The sequence below is a fragment of the Pistacia vera genome, unplaced genomic scaffold, assembly GCF_008641045.1.
Source record: "Pistacia vera cultivar Batoury unplaced genomic scaffold, PisVer_v2 Contig278, whole genome shotgun sequence".
In the NCBI taxonomy this organism is placed as follows: Eukaryota; Viridiplantae; Streptophyta; class Magnoliopsida; order Sapindales; family Anacardiaceae; genus Pistacia; species Pistacia vera.
Genome location: NW_022196088.1, coordinates 162,292 through 174,537, shown reverse-complemented (window position 1 = coordinate 174,537; position 12,246 = coordinate 162,292).

Below are 12,246 nucleotides of genomic sequence, written 5' to 3'. Positions count from 1 at the left end.
ATCCAAACGGCCGCTAAATAATAAAATTTCATAAACAAATCCTAATCAAAATCTTGTCTACCATCCGCTTCAAACTCATTCCACCTCATCAAAATACCCAAATTTCTTTCTGATGACACAGACTATGATTTCAGAGAACTGCATCTAGAATAAGCATAAACACATAAAATAAAATTAAAAAAAAAAAAAAAAAGAGGAAAAAGAAGAGTTATCATGCATTAATCTTTATTCATAATGATTAATTAATTATGTAATGGACTAATGATTTTAGGATTAATCACTAATGTCAATGCAGACAAATTCTGCAAAGCATAAAAAAATATTTACAAATTAAATTAATCACCGGGATTAACTTTGGGTTTTTGGGAGTGAATATATATGTTAAATGTTACCAAAATGTGATACCATGTAAAAGGGCTTAGGAGATATGCTTATAGGAAAATCTAGAAGTCCATATGATAAATTAATATGACCTTATATAAGGGTCACTATATGCGTAAAAAATCATATTGGAGAATAGCATTATAATCATTATACGGTCCAGTGCCTTGGCCCAAATCCGGTTGGCCCACGTCTCAATTATAGCCCGATGCCTTGGTTCAACATTGGTTGCTCTTAAAAAATACTCGCAACCTAAATCTGGTTGGTCTTGCATTGAAGTCCTTTTCTAAGAAGGTTCGCTACACGAGTTGATCCAATCTACAAGTCGGTCTCTTCTACGAGCCTATCCACACTCCATGAGTTGGGCTACTCTACAAAGCCACTTCACGATCTGGGTCACTCAACGAGTTGCATCTCTCTGACAAGTTGGGCACAAATGCAAGGTGAGTTGGCCAAGGGTCCCAAGCTCATCTACCTTCAAAATCCATAAGGATCATGACTCCTTAAGAGCTCTAAGTTCCATGAAATACTAGCTCGCAAAAGACTTCTAACTCTACAAAGAGTCTAGCTATCTAAGACTTCTAGTCTTAGAAGAACTCGTACCTTAAGGAGTCCTAAAGTCCCATACAGACTCTAACACCCACGAACTTCTAGTCCTATCAGGAGTCCCATAAATCCTGGCAATTTTAAGTCTTAGAATGGTTTTCTTCCTCAAGTATTCTAGTTTCACCTAAACTAGTATTCCTAAACAAAAAGGCCATAGAACTCCTAGTTCTACTACGACTGAAACCTTTATAACTTGCTATAAAAATAGAGGTTTGCCCTCTCGGATATCATTCATGATCCTTTACTCTCTCTACATACTTATTCAGCCGATAAGTCTAGAATCCACGCATTCTAAACGCAAACCTCATGTAATTCCCCCACTTATAGCCATCTTTTGCCGTAGAATCGAGTTCCAACCCTTCTACAGTGAAATCAGCTTGCCTAGCCCTAAAACACAGTAACGTACCTTACCTTTATGTTCACTCAGTTTTCCATCACAATCTTGCTGACTTGAGTGTTGGACTGCCTATGGCAGACACCACAACGGGTCCCCAAGTGCTTCACATTTTCTTTCCATGTCTCTCTGTAGGATTTCATGATTGTTGGTGGCTCAACATCCTACCAATAATTCAGGGTAGATTTTATCATCTATAGTCACTATTTTCCCTACAATATATAAATTCTAAGAATACGAGAGTTTAATGTAGTAATCATTTCACCCTATATATATATAATATATATTGAAACAAACCTATTGATGTAGCGTTTTGCACTATTGGACAGTGCTTAAAACCTAGATCCTGGGGTACATTTGCAAGATTAGAAAGTTACAGGACTGTATGTGTTAACTTGGTTTGGGTTAAATTGTGAAGAATAAGAAGTTGTGTAAAGCACACCGTTTTGTGTTTTAAGAAACTATATAGTTGTAATTGTATTCTCTTCCAAAATCAATTAATAAAACACCTAAATTTTCTGCATTTCTTCTTTCTCTTCTTCGAGCATTTTGTTTACTTGATTTTCTTGAAATCACTTTCATGGTATTAGAGCCAAGACAAACGTCCATGGCTAATTCGAGTCTTGAAATGTTAAATTCTGGTTCGAAATCTGAAGATGAACAAGCTGGTTTTGCAAATGCAACAAGCTCAACTACTCACTCATCCCTTCCAACACTTAATGTAAAATAAGTAAAGAAGAAATACACAAATTGGCGCTCACAAATTTTACCAGCTCTTGCCTCTTATGAGCTTGATGGATTCATTACAGTTGGGTCCACTTGTCGTCCTATTGATGCGTGTTTCTTACAACATGCAAAATGTAGCAAGTATACTAGTCGCACAAAGTAATAAAATGATAAGTAGAGTATCGTTCCCACGAGGATTGTTAGCAAAGCACTGAGTTTCCTAATGTTATCAAGTTGAAGCAATCGATAAATTTGGATTGATGGGAGCTAATTCTAATTAAACTAAAAAATGAACTTTAAACTAAAATTCTAATTAAGAAAGCAATATGCAAACGCAGAATATCAATTCAAGAAAAGCGGGTAGGGTTTTGACTTCATTTGGATTTTATGGGTTAAACCTAAAAATTACACTAAATTCACATTCATATGCAATGGTTGTAAATCGAACTCACTAAGGTGTTAAACATACCCTCTCGGGCTATGTTTTCCTATTCATCCTTATTAACCTTCTGCACCCAACAAATTGAAAATTAACAATTCCAAACTCATTAAGCAAAAGAATCCTACAATGATTTCATTAATTCTTGAATCTATCTCTAGCATCCAATACTATAATGGTGTTTACCCATGAAGCCTAACATGAATTATTTCTCAATCTCATCATGTTCATCAAATACAGCATTAAAATTCAGAGTAAACACACAACCAAGGTAGATTCATATGAAAATAAACAATCAAACACTTAACCCATTAAAATCCAATCTACAATCAAAACCCTAACCCATAAAAGATTAGTTCATAGCTAAATCAATAATACAAAAACGAAAAACGAAAATAATCAAGTTCAACATAATGAAAATGAGAAATAAGATAAGAAATCTCCCCAAAAGATGAATCCTTTAAATAGAATCGAATCTTCTCTCTTTAACAACCCAAAATGCTCAAAGTTTTACTAACAAAAATGTAAAAGCGGCTAACCCTAAAAAGATGAAGACCCCTCAGCAAAAGGTTAAGTTTTTCTTTTATACTTAGTCCAAATAACCCAGCCAAAACACGCACAAAACGAAACTGTGCGTTTAACAAAACTAGAAAAATTGACTGTCGCCGTGGCGAAGAATGAGGCAGACATGCTGGTCCCTGGCTTACTTCGCCGCGGCGAAGACAATTTCTTCGCTGGGGCGACGCTTCTTGAAAAGTTCTGAAATTACAGAACTGCCACTCTGCTTGCTTCTTCGTTTGATTCTTTGATTTTCGGTGCTCCCCCTTGGGAACAAGCTTCATCGTGCTTTATCCTGCTCCGGAACTCTCCTATCTTCTGAGATCCGCTAATTTCTAAGTCAAAAATATCCAATTTTGTCCTTATTTGCTCAAAATGTCCATTTTAACCTACAACACGAAAAGTAGAGAATTAAGCAACAATTCAGGTCAAAATGCACTAGAAAGTACCTGAAATCCGACAAAAATGTCTAATGAAAACTGTATAATCCACGGATTATCACCTATGTTTCAATTGGAAAAGTCGACAGATTTTGAGCAGCTAATGAAGAAACCAAACCCTCGGTACCTTAGTTGGAAACGAACTGACCAATTTCTTGTGAGATGGTTAATTTCATCAATTTTAGAATCTATGTTTAGGCATGTAGCCAAGTGTACGAGTCTGTATGAGATATGGAACACATTAGAGCTACATTTTCAATCCTTTTCAAAAGCAAGGACTTTGCATTTCAGGAATTTGTTACAGACAACAAAGAAAGAGTCTCTAACTATTAATGACTATGTTTTGCAAATGAAAGATTTAGGTGATGAATTGGTAACAAGTGGTGTACAAATTGGAGATGAGGAATTGCACTTATACATACTTGATGGTCTAAGACCAGAGTATGATGCAATAGTAGCTAATATGACCTATAATAACAGTCATGCGACTCTCTAGGAAGCTCAATTTGTTCTTCATAAACAAGAGATGCGCCTTGAACGACAAAACAATGTTCTATCAACCTTCCATAATCACTTGACTTCTACGCTAATAGCATCTAAGAAAAGTTCTTTTGATAATTCATTTCAGTCAGTGAACTCTTCTGGAGTTATGTTTCAGAGTTCTCATCCTATAGCTCAACCAGGAGTGTCTAAATATCACCAAACTGGGTCTTATCCTCAAAACACCTTGCCTGGTGGTGCCTCTGATGGTATGGTTCCTCATTTCACTTCAAGAGCTCCTGATATTGGAAGTTCAGGGAATTTAGGAAGTAATGTTAGATCCCCACACATAGTTGCCTCTCAGTGCTCATGTGTTTAACACTAATATGATGAAAGGTGGAAGTAACGGAAGAGGCTATTTTAGACCAAAGCTAATTTGTCAAGTTTATGGGAAGACAAGCCATTCAGCCTTGTAGTGCTATCATTGTTTTGATCATAAGTATCAAGGCTTCACTAGTCTTACCTATAATTGATAATCCGAGGATTATACTATTTTATTTAGGCTTTTAGGTCGCATTTTAGATACTTCTTAGTTCTTTTATGCCTGAATTGTTACTTAATTCTTTACATTTCGTGTTTCAGGCTAAAATGGACATTTTGAGCAAATAATGAGCTAATTGGAGTTTCTGGACTCAGAAGTAAGCGGATCTCAAAATTTGGGAGAGTTTTGAAGCAAAGTGAAGCACTATGAAGCTTGTTCCCATGGGAGAGCATCGAAGATCGAAGATTCAAGCAAAGAAGCAAGCGGAGGGTAATTCTATAATTTCATAATTCTTCATGGAGGTTCGCCACTGCGAAATGAGTCACACACGAGAATCCATTTCACTTCGTCATCGTGGCGAAGTTTGCAAATCCCAGTTTTTGTAAAACGCACAGTTTCATTTTTAGGCTAAGTTTTAGGTTTTCGGGGGAGGTATAAAAGCGAAACTTTACCATTTTGAGAGGGAGTCGTGTTTTACTTACTCTAGAGCAGCTTTTTCATCTTCTTAGTTTTAGATTTGACGAATTTGTGTTGAAAACTGAGAAGATTTGGGATTAACTCCGGTGGATTCTGCAACTAGGGGAGATCTCTTGTCTTTTCTCTCATTTTATCATGTTGAACTTTGTGTTTATTGTTTTTCTTGCTTATTGTATTGATTTAGCTATGAACTAACCCATTTTGGGTTAGGGTTTTGATGTAGTTCGGATTCTCATGGATTGAGCAATTGATTTTTATTACTTTCATATGCTAGTTCAAAGATTGTGTGATTATTCTAGATTTATTGTTTTTAATTGATGAACATGATGAGATTGAGAAATGAGTCATGTTAAGCTTCTTGGGTAATCACCATTGTAGTATTAAATGCTAGAGATAGATTTAAGAATCAATGAAATCAATCTAGGATTCTAGGTGCTTAATGAGCTTAGAACTATTAATCTTCAATTTATTGGGTGCGGAAGTTTAATAGGGAAAAGTAGGAAAACATAGCCTGAGAAGGTATGTTTACAATTTAGAGAATTCGATTTACAATCAATGCATGTGAATATGGAAATAGCATAATCTTTAGGTTTAATCCATAGAGTTTGAATGAAATCAAAACCCTACTCGTTGTTTTAAATTGATATTACCTTGTTTTAATCTCGCTTTCATAATTTAGTTTTGAATATTTAGAATTTTCTGTTTTAGTTTTAAGCTTAATTTTCTCCCATTAATCTAAACAATTTTGATTGCTTCAACTTAAAAACAGTAGAAAACTTAGTGCTTAGCAACCAATCCTCGTGGGAACAATACTCACTCATCACTTTATTGCTTTGTGCGACTAGTGCACTTGCTATTTTTGCATGTTGTAGTAACAACGCATTAATAATCCCTCAGTTCCTATATCAACCTACGGTCCCTTAAGTCCAACCACAAATGAATATGCACATGCACTGTTTGTTGTTAATGTTGCACATTTTTTACCTTCTTAGCAGTCATATGTTGGTTTTCAAGACCTCTCAGCTCTTGTTGTCTCAAGTTAATTTAACAACCTACCAACAATACCTATGTACAGTCTAAGGTGCCTCACAATTATCTCAATTCTCAATCACCATCTATACATGCTAGTCAGGCTGATAATTCATCTGTGTCTGGTACATCTCATGTTCTTGCTTCATTGGCTTTCCCCTGCTCCACTGTAGCCACTCCACAAACAATGAATGATCAGTCGTGGTATATGGATTTAGGAGCATTGAATCACATGACAGCTAATACAAACAATATGCAATCAAAGAGTAGTTATCAAGGTGTTTCTGTAGTGTAGGTTGGAAATGGACAATATGTTCCTGTTACCTATATAGGTATGGCTTTACTGCCTTCTTATGATTCTCGTCGAATTTTGCATCTTAGGAATATATTGTGTGTACCTGATATTGCAAAAAAAATTATTGAGTATTTCTCAAATAACAAGAGTCAATAATGTGATTGTTGAATTTCACTTTGATCATTATCTGATAAAGGACAAACATAGCAAAGTTGTTCTTCTCCGAGGGACAGTGAAGGATGGTCTTTATCAATTGGATCTTCCAAGCTTTACTCCTATAACAGTTGGAGCTTCTGTTGCCTCTAGTGCTTCTGACTCAATTCAAGCTTCTCACTCTAAACTGAATTTAGCAGCCTCTCCTATGTCTACTATATTAGGAATCTCTAATAATTCTAAGACTTGTACCACTGCTATATCTAGTACTTTAGATAATTGTACTAAGAATATTGAGCCATTTGATCTTGTGTTGTTGTGGCATGCTAGATTAGGCCACCCAAATATTAAAACTTTACATGATGTATTGAATAAATTGAATGTAAAACATTCTGGTGCAAGCAAAAAAAAAAAAAAAAAATTTATGTGAAGCATGTTAGTTTGGTAAGATGCAGTAGTGTAGTTTTCCTACTTCTCATTCTAGAATTAAAGCTCCTCTTGAGTTTGTGCACTCTGATCTTTGGGGTCCAGCACCTCTTTTATCAACTAAAGGGTATAGATATTATATTATCTTTGTGGATGACTTTAGTAGATACACTTGGATATACCCTTTAAAGTGTAAATCTGAGGCTTATAGTGCCTTTACCTAGTTCCATTGCTTTGTAGAAAAATAGCTAGGAGCAAAAATTAAATGTTTGCAAACTAATTGGGGAGAAGAATTTTGGTCCTTTACCAACTATCTTTAGCATAATGAAATTCTATTTAGGCAATCTTGTCTTTATCTTCATCAACAAAATGGTAGGGTAGAAAGGAAACATAGAACCATAACAGAATTTGGATTATCTCTCTTAGCCTATGCTAGATTTTTTCTTTTAAATTTTGGTGGGCAACCTTTAGTACAACCACATACCTTCTAAATAGACTACCCTTAGTACCTGTAGACTTTGATTCTTCATTTCACATATTGTTTTACTAAGAACCAAACTATTCTAAGTTGAGAATTTTTGGATGTAGATGTTATCCCTACATAAGACCCTATCAAAATCACAAATTGTCATATCACACAAAGAAATTTGTTTTTCTTAGACACGGTCTTGTAAATAAAGGTTATAAATGTATGTTAGCCTCTAGAAAGCTATACATTGTCAAACAAGTGAAGTTTAATGAGAATGACTTTCCTTTCAAGTCTGGATTTTCTAATTTAACCTCCCCAGATCTGTCACAACTGATAGTTTTATGGTTTCTGAAATAAACAAGTCTTGGAAAATTCCAAAGTATCCTCCAGTCTCTAGTTCTACTAGTTCAGGTTCATACCCAGCTACTGAAACACATCATTGTTCGTCAGATTCAGCTTCATCAGACTCATCCTTCTCTGAAGCCAAATTGTGCAATTCATCCACACAACCTACCTCTGATAATGATACTTCACCGATTACATACCAGCCTAGTTACAAAGAGCACAAAAGATTTTGTTGGCATTCAATTGGGGGGCCGTTTGGATCGGTTTGATATTATATAACGGGGGTAATATATTTTAAATTGGGTAGATAACCATGTTTGGTTATTTTGTAAAAAAACATTTCCGGAAAAAAAAAATGTCAAACAGTGCCAAATTAGGGGTAAATCACCGGGAATAATATTACCTGGGGGGAGAGTGGCATTAAAATATTACTTCGGTAACCCAAATTTCTGTCCAATTTTGCCCCAAATAGTGGACAATGTGAACGAAAATATCCTAGGCTTTGTTAATAATTACAAAACACCCAATTTGCACAAGAAGATGGATTTGTCCTCAGTTTTTTAATTTTTCAGACAAAATTGCCCTACTTATTATCAATATTTTCATAAATTCCATGAAATATTTCTGTGCCCATATTATCCTTACATATTTTCATATTGTGACCAAAACACCCCCACCCACCACAATGTCAGATTCCGGCCACCACCGCCGGAATCTAGTCAGAATCTACCGTTACAACTCAGACTGGTCAAATCTGACCAGTGGTGTGTTGATCTGGCCTTTTCTAACCAGATCCGTGAAAAGGCCAAATCTATGGCCAGATTTGGCCATCGGCGGCCGCAAAATGCCAGATCTGGCCGTCAGAGACGGCCATTTCTTTGGTAGTCGCTGACAGCCAAATCGGTGAATAAACGGCCATTTTCAGTCGTTTTTAGGCCGTTGTGACAGATTCCGACCACCATTGACGGTGGTTGCCGGAATCTAGCAACTATGTGTGGCTGGGGTTGTTTTTATTAATTTTTAAACTTTTTTTCTGGGGGTGTTTAATTAAGTTAATAAACTTAAAGAGACTAAAAGTAATTAAAAAAATGAATAGTGTTTCCCAAATAATTAAACAAACAAGTATTTTGGGAATAGGGTTTGAAATAATAAAACAAACAAGCCCTTAATTATTTATATCTTGTAATCATCTAAAGGACATTTAGTAAAATGTAATCAAGACATTTAGTAAAATGTAATCAAGACATTTGCTCCTATAGCGAACCAAACAGATTAATTAGTAATACAAGTAATCATCCCAAGGGCATTATAGTAAAAGGGTATTTCAGGACATATGTTATTACTATCAACCAAACACATTAATTATTAATACATCCCAATTGAACCAAGTACAATAATAATTTAAACCCGGTAATCTACAATGTAATCTTTCTTTCCGTAATCTTATTACTAAGATAAAAAAACATTATATGATCCAAACGCCCCCTGGAAGTAGTACTTCCCTTGGTGCAACCTTTTAGCTTATCTTTAGCTCCTACCTCAGCTACAAATGTGCATCCTATGATTACCAAATCAAAACATGCTTTGTCTAACTGTAGAATACAAGCACTTATGTCCGCTCAATTGATTTTACGAGAACTCAAAACTATTACAAAAGCTTTGAATATACCTGAATGGAAGGCTTCCATAACAGCAAAATATCAAGCTTCAGTGAATACTAACACCTAGGAATTAGTACCTTATGAAGATGGTATGAATGTAATGGGTAGTAAATGGGTTTTCAAAACTAAGTTAAACTCAAATGGTTCCCTTTTCAAGTATAAGGCCAGGTTAGTTGCCAAAGGGTTTCGGCAGACCCTAGGACTAGATTACTTTGACACTTTCTCACCAATCATTAAGGCAACAACCATTAGAATCATGTTATCTCTAGTTGTCCATCATAATTGGGAAATCCAACAAATTGATGTTTTTAATGCTTTCTTGAATGGAAAGTTATCAGAACAAGTATTTATGCTATCTCTTGAAGGATTTTCAATATGTTCTCAACCAAAACAGGTGTGTAAACTGCATAAGGCCTTGTATGGTCTTAAACAATCTCCAAGAGCTTGGTTTGATAAGCTGAAGAATGCTTTATTAAATTGAGGTTTTGTGAATTCAACTTCTGATGTTAGTTTGTTTTTTTTACAAACAAGGATCTCAAGTGGTGTATCTTCTAGTAAATGTAGATGATATCTTGATAATAGGAGATAATCCTCAGATTATATCACAAGTAGTAAAAGATCTTAACAAGCAGTTTGCTTTAAAGACCTTAGGAGAAGTTCAATACTTCCTTGGTTTTGAGGTGACTAGGAACTCCTCAAGTTTGTTATTGACTCAAACCAAATATGCTCAAGACTTACTACAAAAAGCCAATATGGAAGATTGCAATCCTTGTACAAAACCTATGGCTACTAGAGCTAAACTAAGAAAAGAAGATGATGATTTGTTTGATCAGCCAATTTTATATAGGAGTATTATTGGAGGTTTGGAGTATCTCACTCTGTCCAAACCAGATTTAAGTTTTGCTGTGAACAAGTTAAGTCAATTTCTTCAAGTTCGTACTGCAGCTCATTGGACTGCATGTAAAAGGGTTTTAAGATATGTTAACGTGACTCTCAAACATGGGATCTTGTTTACAAAAAGGGAACATTTTTCTATTGAAGCCTATGTTGATTCAGATTGGGTAGGTGATGTGAATAATACGAAGTCAACCAGTGGTATTATGTTTGTCTTGGAAGAAATCTGGTTCAATGGAGTTCAAAGAAGCAGAAGGTGGTTTCTCTATCATCTATAGAAGCAGAATACATATCCTTGAGTCAAACTGCCACTGAACTTGTGTGGATTCATCATCTATTTGAAGAACTTGGGATTGAGATGAATAACACCCCTATGATTTGATGTGATAACATGAGTGTTGGAGCCTTATCATCCAATCATGTATTCCATGCTAGAACTAAGCATATAGAAATTGATGTCCATTATGTTAGAGAATTGGTTACCAAGAAGACTTTAAGTGTTTCAATATGTGGCTTCTGAGTATCAAACAGCTAATATTCTCACCAAGGCACTTCCTGGAAATAGATTTGTCATGTTAAGGAACAAGTTAAATGTTGTTTCTGTTCTTCCTGAGTAATGGCATGCTGATATGGTAATCTAATCTGATCATAGATCATTTTGTTTGTAAGTACTGTGTGTAGGAAATTAAAGACAAATACATGCTGTTAGTGTGGCTACAGTAGGAGGAATGTTGGTATGGTACTGAACTGAGTATGATGAGAGTATTTTTGTGCTTTTGTGATAATTGCAAATGTGTTTTCCATTTTTAAGGTATTGTGGAGTTGTACAAATCTTGAAGTGCTGTGTGTTGTGAAGTTGTTCAATTTTTTGAATTGTTGTGTAAACTTTATTGCTAGCAATAGGATTACTGAATACTGATTAATGTAATGTTTGTGTAAGTCTGAAAGAGGTGTTTGTCTCTGATTACACTTGGAGCAACAGTGGTAATGATGTAGTATTGATATATTAAGGTGTTTGAGTATTGTGGAGTTGTGCATACTTTATTGCTTGCAGCGGGAGTGGTAATAATGTGGGTCTAAAGAAGTGACATTCTGGTGATTGTTTTAACACCAAATACTGATCTACAGAGATGTTTAGCTTAAAGAGGAATATTGGTCAGAGCAGGAATTGCTGATCCGAAGAGATGTTTAGTTTAAGGGGGAATATTGGACTGTGATTTAACCTAGATCTTGGGGTACATTTGCAAGATTAGAAAGTTAAAGGACTGTTTGTGTTAACCTAGTTTGGGTTAAATTGTCAAGAATAAAAAGTTGTGTAAAGCACACTATTTTGTATTTTAAGAAACTATATAGTTCTAATTGTATTCTCTTCAAAATCAGTTAATAAAATACCCAAATTTTCTGCATTTTTCTTTCTCCTCTTCAAGCATTATGTTTTCTTGATTTTCTCGAAATTACTTTCATGCACCAACGAGAAGTATGTAAGATTCGAGGTGAATCTATGTAGGGTCGGGTTTGTACTAAACCCGACGGTTTGATGATGGATCAACAAATGTAACGAAAACAAAGTGATAACACAAGCCAAATAGCTTTTAAAGTGGTTTGGATGCTTGAATGCAAACCTTACATCCATTGTTTTTGCTAAGTAGTGATTTGCTTACAATGTTATGCTAGTGAGTTTTTTGTGACCTAGTTTTGTTGTCCCCCAAAACTGATTATAATAGGGTTTATATAGGGTCCATTACATGTTTGAATTGGAAATAAACACTGAGTCCTTAAAATAGGAAAACAACTTGATCTTTGACTTTGATTCGGGAGTCCATATCGTCAGATATCTCTTTACCAAAATGGGAATTATCCTTCCTTGATTTGTTGCACAATGAATTGGAAATAAAATTAAACTCAATAAATCAGGAAGGCGGCGTGATCTTT